General features: G+C 38.3%; 1 protein-coding gene across 11 annotated transcripts in view; it reads left to right on the forward strand.

Moving 5' to 3' along the window:
• The window catches only part of KIAA0586 (KIAA0586 ortholog), a 142298-nt gene that overhangs the window by 113750 nt on the left and 15414 nt on the right, over positions 1-13134 (forward strand). The window contains exon 31 of one of the 11 annotated variants that reach the window (XR_007518854.1): positions 3416-3476. The exons of the other annotated variants lie outside the window; for them this stretch is intronic. The gene's annotated coding sequence lies outside the window, so the exon portion shown is untranslated. The remainder of the gene's footprint in view (positions 1-3415; positions 3477-13134) is intronic. 11 annotated transcript variants of the gene reach the window in all.

Consider the following 13134-nt stretch of genomic DNA (forward strand, 5'->3'; position numbering starts at 1 on the left):
AACCCTGGGTGACTGTTATTGTCTTCTGTGAATTCTCTGGAGCAGGGGCCTGACTTTGTTGAATGAGCCAATTGTTTTCCTTTGTGTTGCCCATCTAGTAAGTTCCCATCTGGTTTATATCAGACTGTTTTCACAGCCAACAACTGCTGCCTTTTCTATATCCTGACACTTCAGGGCCCCACGCTATCAAAGCACTGCTGCGATGGCCTTGCTGGCAAGGCCTATCCAGCTGTGCCGCACAGCTTGGAACTATTACCCAGAGTAATGGTAACTGAGAACTTGGACTGGCCCTTACTCCCATTGGTGTCGTGTGTACAGTGAGCAGAAGCCCACCCTCCCCCCACCCTCCCCTGCGCCCAAGACTTACTGTTCAACAGAAAATCTTTAAAGCTCTTATTTTAGGATATGGAATGGTGTTGTTCTTATTTTCTAGTGGCTTCCTGCATTTGAAGGCTCATTTTTCATTCTTCCACTCTTTTTCAAAAGTTACCAGGTCAGGCCCTGGGGAAGTGAACTGGTCACTATGTCACATTTAATTTTTCTTTCCAAACTTAGTTAGGAATGGCCAAATATGGCAAAACCCATGGTAAAGGCTACACAGACAATACAGTATTTTTAGTTGTCGTCACAAGCTATAATTTGAAAGAAATTTTCATACCAGATTTCCATCTCAGAAAATGTATTCTCTGTGTGTGGATTATAGAGGCACTTAGATTCAAGCTGCTTAGTAAATATTAGGGAGTTTCTTTGCCTTCAGCTTTGTAGGCTGTCAAATGTTATTTCCAAGAATGTTAATAATAGTGATTTTCTCTAGCAATCTGTGGGTCTGGTGTAATATGGTCAAATTAGAATTATCAGAGTTAAAAGTTGAGTAAGAGTTAAAGTTGAGTTTAACATAGTTATGAAGTCATTGCATTAGAAACGTAAACTGGAACGGTAAACTTTTTTGTACCTGAAATAAGGAATTTAAGTGTGTTTTTACAGACCATGTTAATATTTTAGAAATGCTTTTAAGATTAGTTAAAATTAGATTAGAGTTTGTGCTTTCATTTAAATTGAGTGGATAATTGTCGTAGAACATCAAGTATCCTACATAGTGTATCATGTGAGGGTCATACTAGAGTAACGGCAACAAAAACTCACCTTCTACTTCCGAATAATTTCAGCTTGTTGACATTCTAAGGTTTTAACAAAGGAAATAGAAGGGAGTTCATCTTTGTAGTCAGTAGTATGGCCTATCCCTTAGCAATAACTTCAGTTGTTGTTAATGGCTACCTAGTAAACTTAGTAATATGATTATTTCAATCATTGGAAAACAGTTCAAAACCATAAAGGAATCATCTTTTAATTGCTGAAGCTAACCTGGTGTATTTTTTTTTTTTAACTCTTTATAGAATAACAATATACATACAGGAAAACACATACATCATAAGTGTACAACTCAAAGAATTTTCACAAACTGAGCACACTTGTGCATCCTGTACCCAGCTAAAGAGACAGAACATTGCCAGCACCCCTGAAGGATGCTGAGGAACACCTCATGTTCCCTTCTGTTGCTACCTCTACACCCTCTCAAAGAAAAACCACTAGGCAAACCTATTGTAATTTATAAGATGCCTTTAGTTTTCAAACCATTATGGCATGCTTTTATAAAGACTTATCTGAGAGGAATTTGTTTTAGTAGTTGTCTCACAGGCTGTTTAACCACCAGGAAGTACATTGCAGATAAAGTTGTCTACTAAAACATATTCTCTCAGTTGTCAACCCAATTTAATGCTGGAATTCCCTCTGTGCATTCCTGTTCCTAAAAGGCAAGCACTCTCTCTGTCATATACCACACAGCAATACATTGAAGCACTTACATGCTTTTGAATGAGCTTTGATGATTAAATGTACATTATTCTTCCAATCAATCATGGTCTGCATTCAGGATACGCAGGCCATCTATTTTGTGTATTGAAAACAATCAGAATCTTTGCAGTTGTATGTAAGCTTTTATACTGAGAAGATACTATTTCTGAAAATGCTATTATTTGAGAGTTGGTATACTTATCAGATATACAGCTATGGAGTAACTTAATTTGGAGGATCTGGCTAGATTTTTTGTTTAAAAAGTTACTTTTTTGCATATTTTTAAATATCCTAATATTCTTTTTTCTTTCTTTTAGTGAACTCGATTAAATTATTGTAAAAAATCCAGAGTCCCTGAATATTACTAATTTTAGACTTCTCCTTAGTAGATTTTGTTTGAAATTCTGGGCAACAACCATCTAAAAATCCATGTTTTGTTTTGTGGTTAGATTTGGGGACCTTCGTTTTTATATCTTTGTTTTGCAGTTAACAGCCCTATATTGCTATACCAAACCCTTTGCCTTTGAGTCTTTTCCAATTCATGGTGACCCCGTATATCACAGAGTAGAACTGCTCCGTAGAATTTTCTTGGCGGTAACCTTTATGGAAGTAGATCGCCAGTACTTTCTTCTGCAGTGCCACTGGATGGGTTCAGACCACCAACTTTTAGGTTAGTAGTCAAGCTTAACCCCTTGGTGCCACCCAGGAGCCTATAACCAAACCACACTCATTGCCATCAAGTCAATTCCAACTCATAGCGACCCTATAGGACAGAGTAGAACTGCCCCATAGGGTTTCCAGGGAGTGCCTGGTGGATTTGAACTGCTGACCTTTTGGTTAGCAGCCGTAGCTCTTAACCACTATGCCACCAGAGTTTCCAGAGATCTATAGTACTACACAATTTTCCTAAATAATCCATTAAGAATTTGTTTAAAACAATAATATGAACACTCAAAGATTTAAACATTGCTATACCAGTGATTTTTACTAAAGATATCATTAAAGAGCCAGAAGATAAACTTTCAGACCAAAAGTATATATTTTTTTTTAAATGCAAGAGTATCAAACATCGTAAAGCCCAGGTTCCTGTCCTTTGAAATACCAGTCTTTTGAAAAGCTCACCCACTTAACTACATCATGGTTTACATTCAAATTGGCATCATGTAACTACAAGATTTTAGGTGATTTGTTTAAAATAAAATGCTAAAGTTTTGAAATGAGAATGTTTCAAAGAAGCATTATGTATGAGTGATACAATCCTGGTATCCCCTCTGTTCCCTTATTTAAAGCATTTTCACCTGTATTTCCATATTTTCCAGCCTTGGATTCTGTTTCCAAATCTAAGAACACCTGTTTTTTATGTTGTGGTATCTTTAAATACTTGCTAAAAGTTAACAAGTCTGTTTTGTGTGTGTCAAAGGTAACAGGCTAAATTCATAGGTGATTTATGACTCAATTTTTAGTCAGTGTTATCTAGTCAAAATTTCTATAGACATTTTAATAGAAATCTACAGATCAAATAATTAGAAATTTTCTCTTCTCATTCTTCGACTTCAAATACCAGAAAGTATGATGTTTCTTGATTTGAACAATAGGAGGAGGGAACTGAAGAATCTACAGACTTGGTAAGCAGTCTTCAAGTTGTGTTGACCTGGTTGTAGGTTTTTACTACCTTAATCTTTAAATTGCAAAGCCTAATACTCAACTTCCAGTAAACTCCCATCATCCAAGAAGTGAGAATTTAAGCACTCAGCTGTTAACCAGAAGGTTGGTGGTCCACACTCACCAGCCACTCCACATTAGAAAGATGTGGCAATATGCTGCCATAAAGATTACAGCCTAGGAAACCCTGTGGGGCAATTCTGCTCTGTCCCATAGGGTCGCTGTGAGTCGGAATTGACTCGCTGGCAACGGGTTACTTGTTACAAGAATAAATTACAAATAGTCAACTCTGTTTTTGAAAACAGGGGTGATTATCCAACAGGCAAGGTAAGCACGGTGCTTACCTTGCTTACCAGATCATCTGTGGTGAACAATTTCACTCCAGTTTACCAAGTAAGCACAAGCAAGACCGTGCTTACCTTTCTTACTGGATCATCTGCCCCATCAGGGATTGTAATACAAAAAGAGGCTTTGATTCTCTAGGAAGGTGCTGTGGCATTGGAAGAGAGACAGATGCCAGCCATACCTAGAAGCAGAATCTTTAATGTGAAAAAAATACGAAATTGTTGAAATTACCTGGTAACAAGGTAAGCATTGTGCTTACCTTATTTGTTGGATATCTCCCTACCCACCCACCCCCCGCCCCCCCCCCCCCGCCATTGAGATAGTGACTATTTTACTTTTGGGAGAAATCGTTGCAGGAATCAAGATTCTTCCCCCAGGTTTAGCTGAGGAGAGCTTTGTTTATGATTATAATAACTACAGCTACATCAAAAATATATATAATAGCTACCATTTATGCATACTTCCTATATGTGATGTACTCTGCTAAGTACTTGATATGCATTATCTTATTTAATCCTCAATCAGACCAGTTAGGTAGGTAATATTATTCTCATTTTATAGTTGGGGAACCTGAGGCTCAGAGAGGTTACATACCTTGCCCAAGGTCACACAGCTGATGAAGCTGAGAGGCTAAATCCAGGTTCAGCTCTGAAAGCAAAGGCTATGTTCTTAAAGATTATACTGTTTTTTCAGTAACAGCAATAATAGGCAGAATTAATCATTTGTGGTGGTTCTTAAAGTTCTCACTATCTGAAGACATATCCTAGAAGAGTATGAAAAAGTTGGGGGGTGGGGAAAAGACCACTGGCTGTAGGTTTTAGTCCCTGATACGGATTTGTAGCATTGATTTCTTTGTCAGTTGTTAACCTACCTGAGCTGTGATTTTCTCCAAAATCCTTTGTTGTTCTTCTGCTGTAATGTATGATCAGCATTTTTTTTCTTTTTATATAAAACAAAAAAGTTTCCTTGTCAAAAAACAGTTTTAAAAGGTTACCTAATGAGAATGATGTTTTATCAATTAGGAAAAGTTACAAAATAATCACACTTAATAAAACTACCATTTACTGAGTGCCCATTCTGGGCCAGGTATTGCCTAAGTTATTTATTCGTCCCCATTAATTATCATAAGAGCTCTGTGAGGTAGAAGAGGAAATTGAGACACAAAGGATGAAGGCATTTCCCCTAGGCTCCACAGCTAGTAGGGTCAGGTGCTGCGATTTGCATTCAGGCAGCTTTGCTTCTAGCTTCCAAGAGCACAACTTTTACAGCTGCCTCTCTAATATAAACTGGTGGTTGTCATTCACTTGCAGACTTTATTTTTATCTTACATTCCACACTATAGAGTGAATAGAAAAAAAGTGAGTGTTTCTTCTAGAAAATAATCCATAAAAGATCACAAGGAGTATCCTAGTAGACACAGAGGTGTCAGAAACATCAGTCAGCTGGATATTTCTTGAGCAACTATATATAAGGAACTGAATGAGGCATCTTAGGGAAAATGAAGATGTATAATTGGAGGGAAACAATTTGTTTTCTTGTTCTTTAAGAAAATGCATCATTGCAATAACTTCACTTCACCTTATGAAGTGGCTTATTGAAGACACATCTTAAAAATAATAACAGATTTTGTATGTTATTTCACTTCAGAAATTTTTACTAATAAAGCAGCTTTTGTGGCAGAGGCATAACTAGGGTATGGCACGTTTTGCACTAGCCCTGGGCGCGTTGCACTACTGAGCAGTGTCTGTCAACCCAGTAAGACCAGCAGCGTATGTATGGAAAATGGCACCTATGGCAAGCCCTGAAATTGTGCCCCTGTCCAAAAATCTGACACCCTCTTTTAGATAATTTTACCGTAGTATCAGCTCAAAATACAAGTCAAGCTTATGAATCTTTTAATTAGCACATTACTGTGCTTGAGGAAAGATGTTGGGCTGTACCTGGTTAATAAAAACTACACAGTGGTGGGCTGGTGCGATATCCTGGATACGCCACTGCTTGGTGGGTACAAAGAAATGACTAAAGTATGCTTTGGTTTGGAGTAATGAAATAATTGTCATTCTTTGAGTTAAAACTTGTTTTTTTCTTAAATTGTGCTTTAGGTGAAAGTTTACAGCTCAAGTCAATTTCTCGTATAACAATTTATATACACATTGTTATGTGACACTAGTTGCAATCCCTGCAATGTGACAGCACACTCCCACTTCCCACCCCAGTTTCTTGTGTCCATTCAACCAGTTCCTGTCCCTTCTCACCTTCTCATTCTGTCTCCAGACAGGAGCTGCCCATTTGGTCTCATGTATCTGACTGAGCTAACTTAGCACACTCTTCACGAGTATTACTTTATGTTTTATAGTCCAGTCTAACCTTTGTCTGAATTCTTGGTTAACAGAGCCTCCAAGGACCATAGTTTTGGTGGTTCCTCCAATCTCTGTTGCACCATTAAGTCTGGCCTTTTTATGCCGAGTTCTGCTCCGCACTTTTCTCCTGCTCCATCCGGGACTCTTTGTTATGTTCCCTGTCAGGGTGGTGTTTGTTGTTAGCCAACCACCATCTGGTTCTTCTCTTCTCAGGTTGATGGAGTCTCTGTTTTATGTGAACCTTTTGTTTCTTGGGCTATTATTTTCCTTGTGGCTTTGGTATTCTTCATTCTCCTTTGCTCCAAGTGTTTTGGGACCAATTGATGCATCTTAGATAGCTGCTTGCAAGCTTTTAAGACCCCAGACACCACTCACCAAAGTGGGATGTGGAACATTTTCATAATAAACTTCGTTATGCTAGTTGACCTAGATGTCCCCCAAATCTGTGATCCCCAGGCCCTAACCCCGGCTACTCTGTTCCTCGAAGTGTTTAGTTGTGTTCAGGAAACATCTTAGCTTTTGCTTTGGTTCAGTTTTGCTGACTTCACCTATATCGTGTGTTGTCCTTCCCTTCACCTAAGATGATTCTTGTCTACTGTCTAGTTAGTGAATTCCCCTCTCCACCCTTGTAACCATCAAAGAGTGCTTCGTTCTGTGTTTAAACTTTTTCTTGAGTTCTTATAATAGTGGTCTCATAGAATATTTGTCCTTTTGCGACTGACTGATTTCACTCAGCATAATGCCTTCCAGATTTGTCCATGTAATGAGATGTTTCGCAGATTTATCATTGGTCTTTATCCTTGCGAAGTATTCCACTGTGTGTATGTACCATAATTTGTTTATCCATTCATCTGTTGATGGGCACCTAGGTTGTTTCCATCTTTTTGCTATTGTGAACAGTGCTGCAATGAATATGGGTGTGCATATATCTATTCGTGTGATGACTCTTATTTCTCTAGGATATATTCCAAGGAGTGGGATTGCTGGATTGTATGGTACATCTACTTCTAGCTTGTAAAGGAAGCATCAAATCATTTTCCAAAGTGGTTATACCATTTTACATTCCCACCAGCAATGCATGAGTGTTCCAGCCTCTCTACAACCTCTCCAACATTTATTATTTTGTGTTTTTATGATTAGTGCCAGCCTTGTTGGGGTGGGATGGTATCTCATTGTAGTTTTGATTTGCATTTCTCTAATGGCTAATGATCATGAACATTTCCTCATGTATCTATTAGCTGCCTGAATGTCTTTGTTGGTGAAGTGTCTGTGCATGTCCTTCGTCCATTTTTTAATTACCTTATTTGTCTTTTTGTTGTTGAGGTGTTGCAGTATCTTGTAGATTTTAGAGATTAGATGCTTGTCAGATATGTCATAGCTAAAAATTTTTTCCCAGTCCATAGGTTCTCTTTTTACTCTCTTGGTGGAGTCTTTTCATGAGCTTAAGTGTTTGATTTTTAGGAGCTCCCAGTTATCTAGTTTCTCTTCTGGTGTTTGTGCACTGTTAGTTATAGTTTGTATACTCTTCATGCTGTGTATTAGGACTCCTAGTGTTGTCTTTATCATTTTAGATTTTATATTTAGGTCTTTGATCCATTTTGAGTTAGTTTTTGTGTATGGTGTGAGGTATAGGTCTTATTTCATCTTTTTGCAGATGGAAATCCAGTTATGCCAGCACCATTTGTTAAAGGGACTGTCTTTTCTTCATTTAATAGACTTTGGGCCTTTGTCAAATATCAGCTGCTCATGGGTGTATGAATTTACATCTGGGTTCTCAGTTCTGTCCCACTGGTCTATGTATTTGTTGTTGTACCAGTACCAGGCTGTTTTGACTACCGTGGCAGTATAACAGTTTCATGTAGCATGAGGCCTCCCACTTTGTTCTTCTTCTTCTTTAGAAGCTTTACTTATCTGGGGTCTCTTCCCTTTCCATATGAAGTTGGTGATTTGTTTCCCCATCTCATTAAAGAATGCTGTCAGAATTTGGATTGGAATTGCATTGTATCTGTAGATTGCTTTGGGTAGAATTGACATTTTCACAATGCTGAGTCTTCCTATCCATGAGCATGGTATGTTTTTCCACTTACATAGGTCTCTTTTGGTTTCTTGCAGTAGTGTCTTGTAGTTTTCTTTGTACAGGTCTTTTATGTCTCTGGTTAGGTTTACTCCTAAGTATTTTACTTCTTGGGAGCTATCGTAAATGGTATTGGTTTGATTTCCTTTTTGAAGTTCTCTTTTCTGGTGTAGAAGAATCAAACTGATTTTTATATGTTTATTTTGTATTCTGATACTTTGCTGAAATCTTCTATTAGTTCTAGTAGCTTTCTTGTGGATTCTTTGGGGGTTTTCTGTGTATAAGATCATACCGTCTTTGAACAGGGATACTTTTACTTCTTCCTTACCAATTTGGATGCCCTTTATTTCTTTGTCTTGCCTTATTGCTCTGCTTGGACCTCCGGCACAATGTTGAATAAGAATGGTGGTAAAGGGCATCCTTGTCTGGTTCCCATTCTCAAGGGGAATACTTCTAGACTCTCTCCATTTAGGATGATGTTGGCTCTTGGCTTTGTGTAGATGCCCTTTGTTGTGTCAAGGAATTTCCCCTCTATTCCTGTTTTGCTGAGAGTTTTCATCAGGAGTGGGGGTTGGACTTTGTCAAATGCCTTTTGTACATCAGTTGGAAAGATCATGTGGTTCTTTTGTTTTATTTTATGCGATGGATTACATTGATTGTTTTTGTAATGTTGAACCATCCCTGCATACGTGGTATGAATCTCAGTTGGTCTTGATGAATTATTTTTTTGATAAGTTGTTGAATTCTATTGGCCAGAATTTGGTTGAGGATTTTTATGTGTATGTTCATGAGAGATATTGGTCTGTCGTTTTCTTTGTGGTGTCTTTATCTGGCTTTGGTATCAGGGTTATGGTGGCTTTACTGAATGAGTTCGGGAATATTCCTTCCTTTTCTGTGCTCCAAAATACCTTTAGTAATACTGCTGTTAACGCTCCTCTGGAAGTTCGGTAGAATTCTCCAGTGAAGCCACCAGGGCCAGGGCTTTTTTTCTTGTTCTTGGGAGTTTTTTAATTACCTCTTCAATCTCTTCTTTTGTTACAGGTTTATTTAGTTTTTCTACCTCAGTTTGTGTTAGTTTAGGTAGGTAGTATGTTTCTAGAAATTTGTCCATTTCCTCTAGGTTTTCAAATTTGTTGGAGTACAGTTTTTGATAGTATTCTGTTATGGTCCTTTTTATTTCAGTTGGGTCTGTTGTGATATCGCCCATCACATTTCTTTTTTGGGCTGTTTGTTTCTTCTATTTTTCTTTTGTCAATTTGGCCAGTGTTTTATTGATTTTGTTGATCTTTTCAAAGAACCAACTTTCATTCTTGTCGAGTCTTTCAATTGTTTTTCTATTCTCTATTTCATTTATTTCTGCTCTTTATTATTTACTTTCTTCTGGTGCCTGAGGGCTTCTTTTGCTGTTCTCTTTCTATTGGTTTGAGTTGTAGGGCTGATGTTTTGATTTTAACCCTTTCTTCTTTTTGGATGTGTGCATTTATTGCTGTAAACTGACCTCTGAGCACTGCTTTTGCTGCGTCCCAAAGGTTCTGGTAGGATGTGTTTTCATTCTTATTTGAGTCCATGAATTTCTTTATTCCATCCTTGATTTCTTCTATAACCCAGTAGCTTTTGGACAAGGTGTTGTTCAATTTCCATGTATTTGATTTTTTTTTCCTTGCTTTTTCTGTTATTGATTTCTACTTTCATGGCTTTATAGTCAGGAAAGATGCTTTGTAATATTTTGATGTTTTGGATTCTGTTAAGCCTTGCTTTGAGGCCTAATATGTGGTCTGTTTCTGGAGAATGTTCCCTGTGTGTTGGAAAAGAGTGTATACTTGGCTGCTGTTGGGTGGAGAGTTCTATATATGTACATGAGGTCAAATTGGTTGATTGTGGCATTTAGATCTTCCATGTCTTTACTGAGTTTCTTTCTAGATGTTCTATCCTTCCCTGAAAGTGGTGTGTTGAAGTCTCCTACTATTAAGGTGGAGCTGTCTATTTCTTTTTTCAATGCTGTTAGAGTTTGTTTCACGTATTTTGGAACACTGTCGGTGGCTGTGTTTATATTTATTATGGTTATGTCCTCCTATTGTAGTGATCCTTTAATCACTATATAATGTCCTTTCTTATCCTTTGCAATGAATTTTGCTTTAAAGTCTGTTTTCTCATTGATTAATATTGCCACTCCTGCTCTTTTTTGGTTTTTGTTTGGTTGATAATATTTTTTTCCATCCTTTGAGTTTTAGCTTGTGTCTTTGAATCTAAGGTGTGTCTCTTGTAGGGAGCATATAGACAGATCATGTTTTTTTTATCCATTCTGGCACTCTCTGTCTCTTTATTGGTGTATTTTGTCTACTTAAATTCAGTGTAATTATTGATAGGTATGAGTTTGCTGCTGTCATTTCAATGTATTTTATTGTGGTGTTGACGGTTTCTTTGTTCCACTTAAGTTTTCTGTGCCGAGTGGTTTTTCTTTATGTATTTTCTTTTCATCTTTTTCATTATTGTTGATTTTGTGTTTGCTGAGTCTTTATGTTTTTCTTCTTTTTTATTTTGATGAGTAGATTTGTTAGTTTCCTTTGTGGTTACCTTAAAATTTACCTCCATTTTTCTAAGTTTAAACTGATCTTTTATTTCTTGATATCAGCTTAACTACCTCTCCATATGAAAGTTCTATGACTACACTATTTTGTCCCCCATTTTTGTTTTAACGTCATCTTTTACATATTGACATCTCTGTTTCCCTACTTTCAGTCCTTCAGCTTTGACTTATTTTTGCAACTTCCATATCTGGGTTGATATCTGGTTGTTCTGCCCTGTGTTCTAATCTTGGGTTGTTGTCTGATATTGTTGCGTTCTCTAGCCAAAAGACTCCCTTTAATATTTTTTGCAATTTTGGTTTGGTTTTTACAAATTCCCTTAACTTCTGTTTATCTGGAAATGCCCTAATTTTGCCATCATATTTGAGAGACAGTTTTGCTGGGTATGTAATTCTTGGCTGGCAGTTTTTTTCCCTTCAAGGCTTTATATATGTCATCCCATTGCCTTCTTGCCTGCATGGTTTCTGCTGAATAGTCAGACAGTTTTTTTCCCTTCAAGGCTTTATATATGTCATCCCATTGCCTTCTTGCCTGCCTGGTTTCTGCTGAATAGTCAGACAGTTTTTTTCCCTTCAAGGCTTTATATATGTCATCCCATTGCCTTCTTGCCTGCCTGGTTTCTGCTGAATAGTCAGACAGTTTTTTTCCCTTCAAGGCTTTATATATGTCATCCCATTGCCTTCTTGCCTGCCTGGTTTCTGCTGAATAGTCAGAATTTAGTCTTACTGACTCTCCTTTGTAGGTGGCTTTTCATTTATCCCTAACCACTCTTAAAATTCTATCTTTATCTTTGGTTTTGACAAGCTTGATTATAATGTCTTGGTAACTGTTTTTGGGAATCTGCCCTGTGTGAGATTCAGTGAGCTTCTTGGATAGATATCTTCTTATCTTTCACAGTATCAAGGAAGTTTGCTGCCAGCAAAATCTTCAACAGTTCTCTCTCTATCTTCTGTTATTCTCCCCTGTCCTGGTACCTTAATCACTTGTAGGTTTTTTCCTCTTGATAGTGTCCTGCATAATTCTTAGAGTTTCTTCATTTTTTTTAATTCTTTTATCAGATTTTTCCTCAAATAAGTTGGTGTCAGTTGCTTTATCTTCAGTCTCGCTAATTCTGACTTGCAGTTCTGCTCCTAGGACCTGCTATTGAGTTGTCTAATTCTGAAATCTTATTGTTAATCTTTTAGATTTCCATTTGCTGTCTTCCTGTGGGTTTCTAGCAGCCTGTTAAATTTGTCATTCTGTTCTTGTATTGTTTTCCTGAATTTCTCTATTGCTTTGTCTGTGTGTTCCTTGGCTTGGTCTGAGTTTTGCCTGATCTCTTGAAGAGTTCTGCATATTAATCTTTTGAATCCTAACTCGGGTAATTCCACAGCCTTCTCTTCCTCCAAAGGTTTCCTATTTCTCTGTTTTGGTCACCTGCCAGAACTGTCTTGACCTACTTCTTTATGTGATTTGTTATTGATTGTTGTCGCTGAGCCATCAATAAAGTATTATATTTATTTATCCTTGTGTTTTGTTTTGTTTTGGTCTGCCCAGGTAGGCTGGGTTTGTGAGCTACTTTGGCTCTTGGCATCTTTGATGCTCTCATATCCTGTCACCAGGTAGTTAGAGCTGCTACTAGGTGTATGAGCCCAGGAGTCTGTTTACTTGTGTGGATTCAGCTCAGGTGTCCAGGTTGTTGTTCACTGAGTGTGTGGTACTGACTGTCATCTACAGTCATAGACGGGCAGGGCTATGTAGGGGTGATTGGAGCAGGCACAGGTATCTGGCTGCAGTCAGGGGTATGTGCTGAGCAAGGTAGGGGCTAACAGCTGCCCCTGAGTGCCTAGGTGGAAAGCATGTCCCTGTCCCCTAGAATGGGTAGGTGGGTAGGTTTTGCATCCGGACTTTGGGCACCCAGTGCTGTTGACTGTAAGGACTGAGAGGCAGCACTTATTTTCGGACCCCTGTCTTGGGTGGCTAGGTGGAGTGGGTAAAACCTCCAGTCCTCAGGCCCCTGATGTGGGTGAGTGAGGACCCTGCTTAATGGGCAGGGCAGTGTCCAAATGTCCGGGTCTGCAACTTTCCCTTGGCTGCTACAGTTGAAAATAGGCTTCAGGTGTATATCCTGTTGTTCTATGCTAACGAGGGCCTACGATGTTGAATTGGCCCACACAGGTGTAGGCAGGAGTGAAGCACATTCAAAGTCCATGGACCCCTTATGCCAGTGCGTAGGCAAAGGAGCAGTGCCTGCCTTGAGTTCCCAGCTTAGGGGACT

The sequence above is a fragment of the Elephas maximus genome, chromosome 10, assembly GCF_024166365.1.
Source record: "Elephas maximus indicus isolate mEleMax1 chromosome 10, mEleMax1 primary haplotype, whole genome shotgun sequence".
NCBI classification, from domain to species: Eukaryota; Metazoa; Chordata; class Mammalia; order Proboscidea; family Elephantidae; genus Elephas; species Elephas maximus.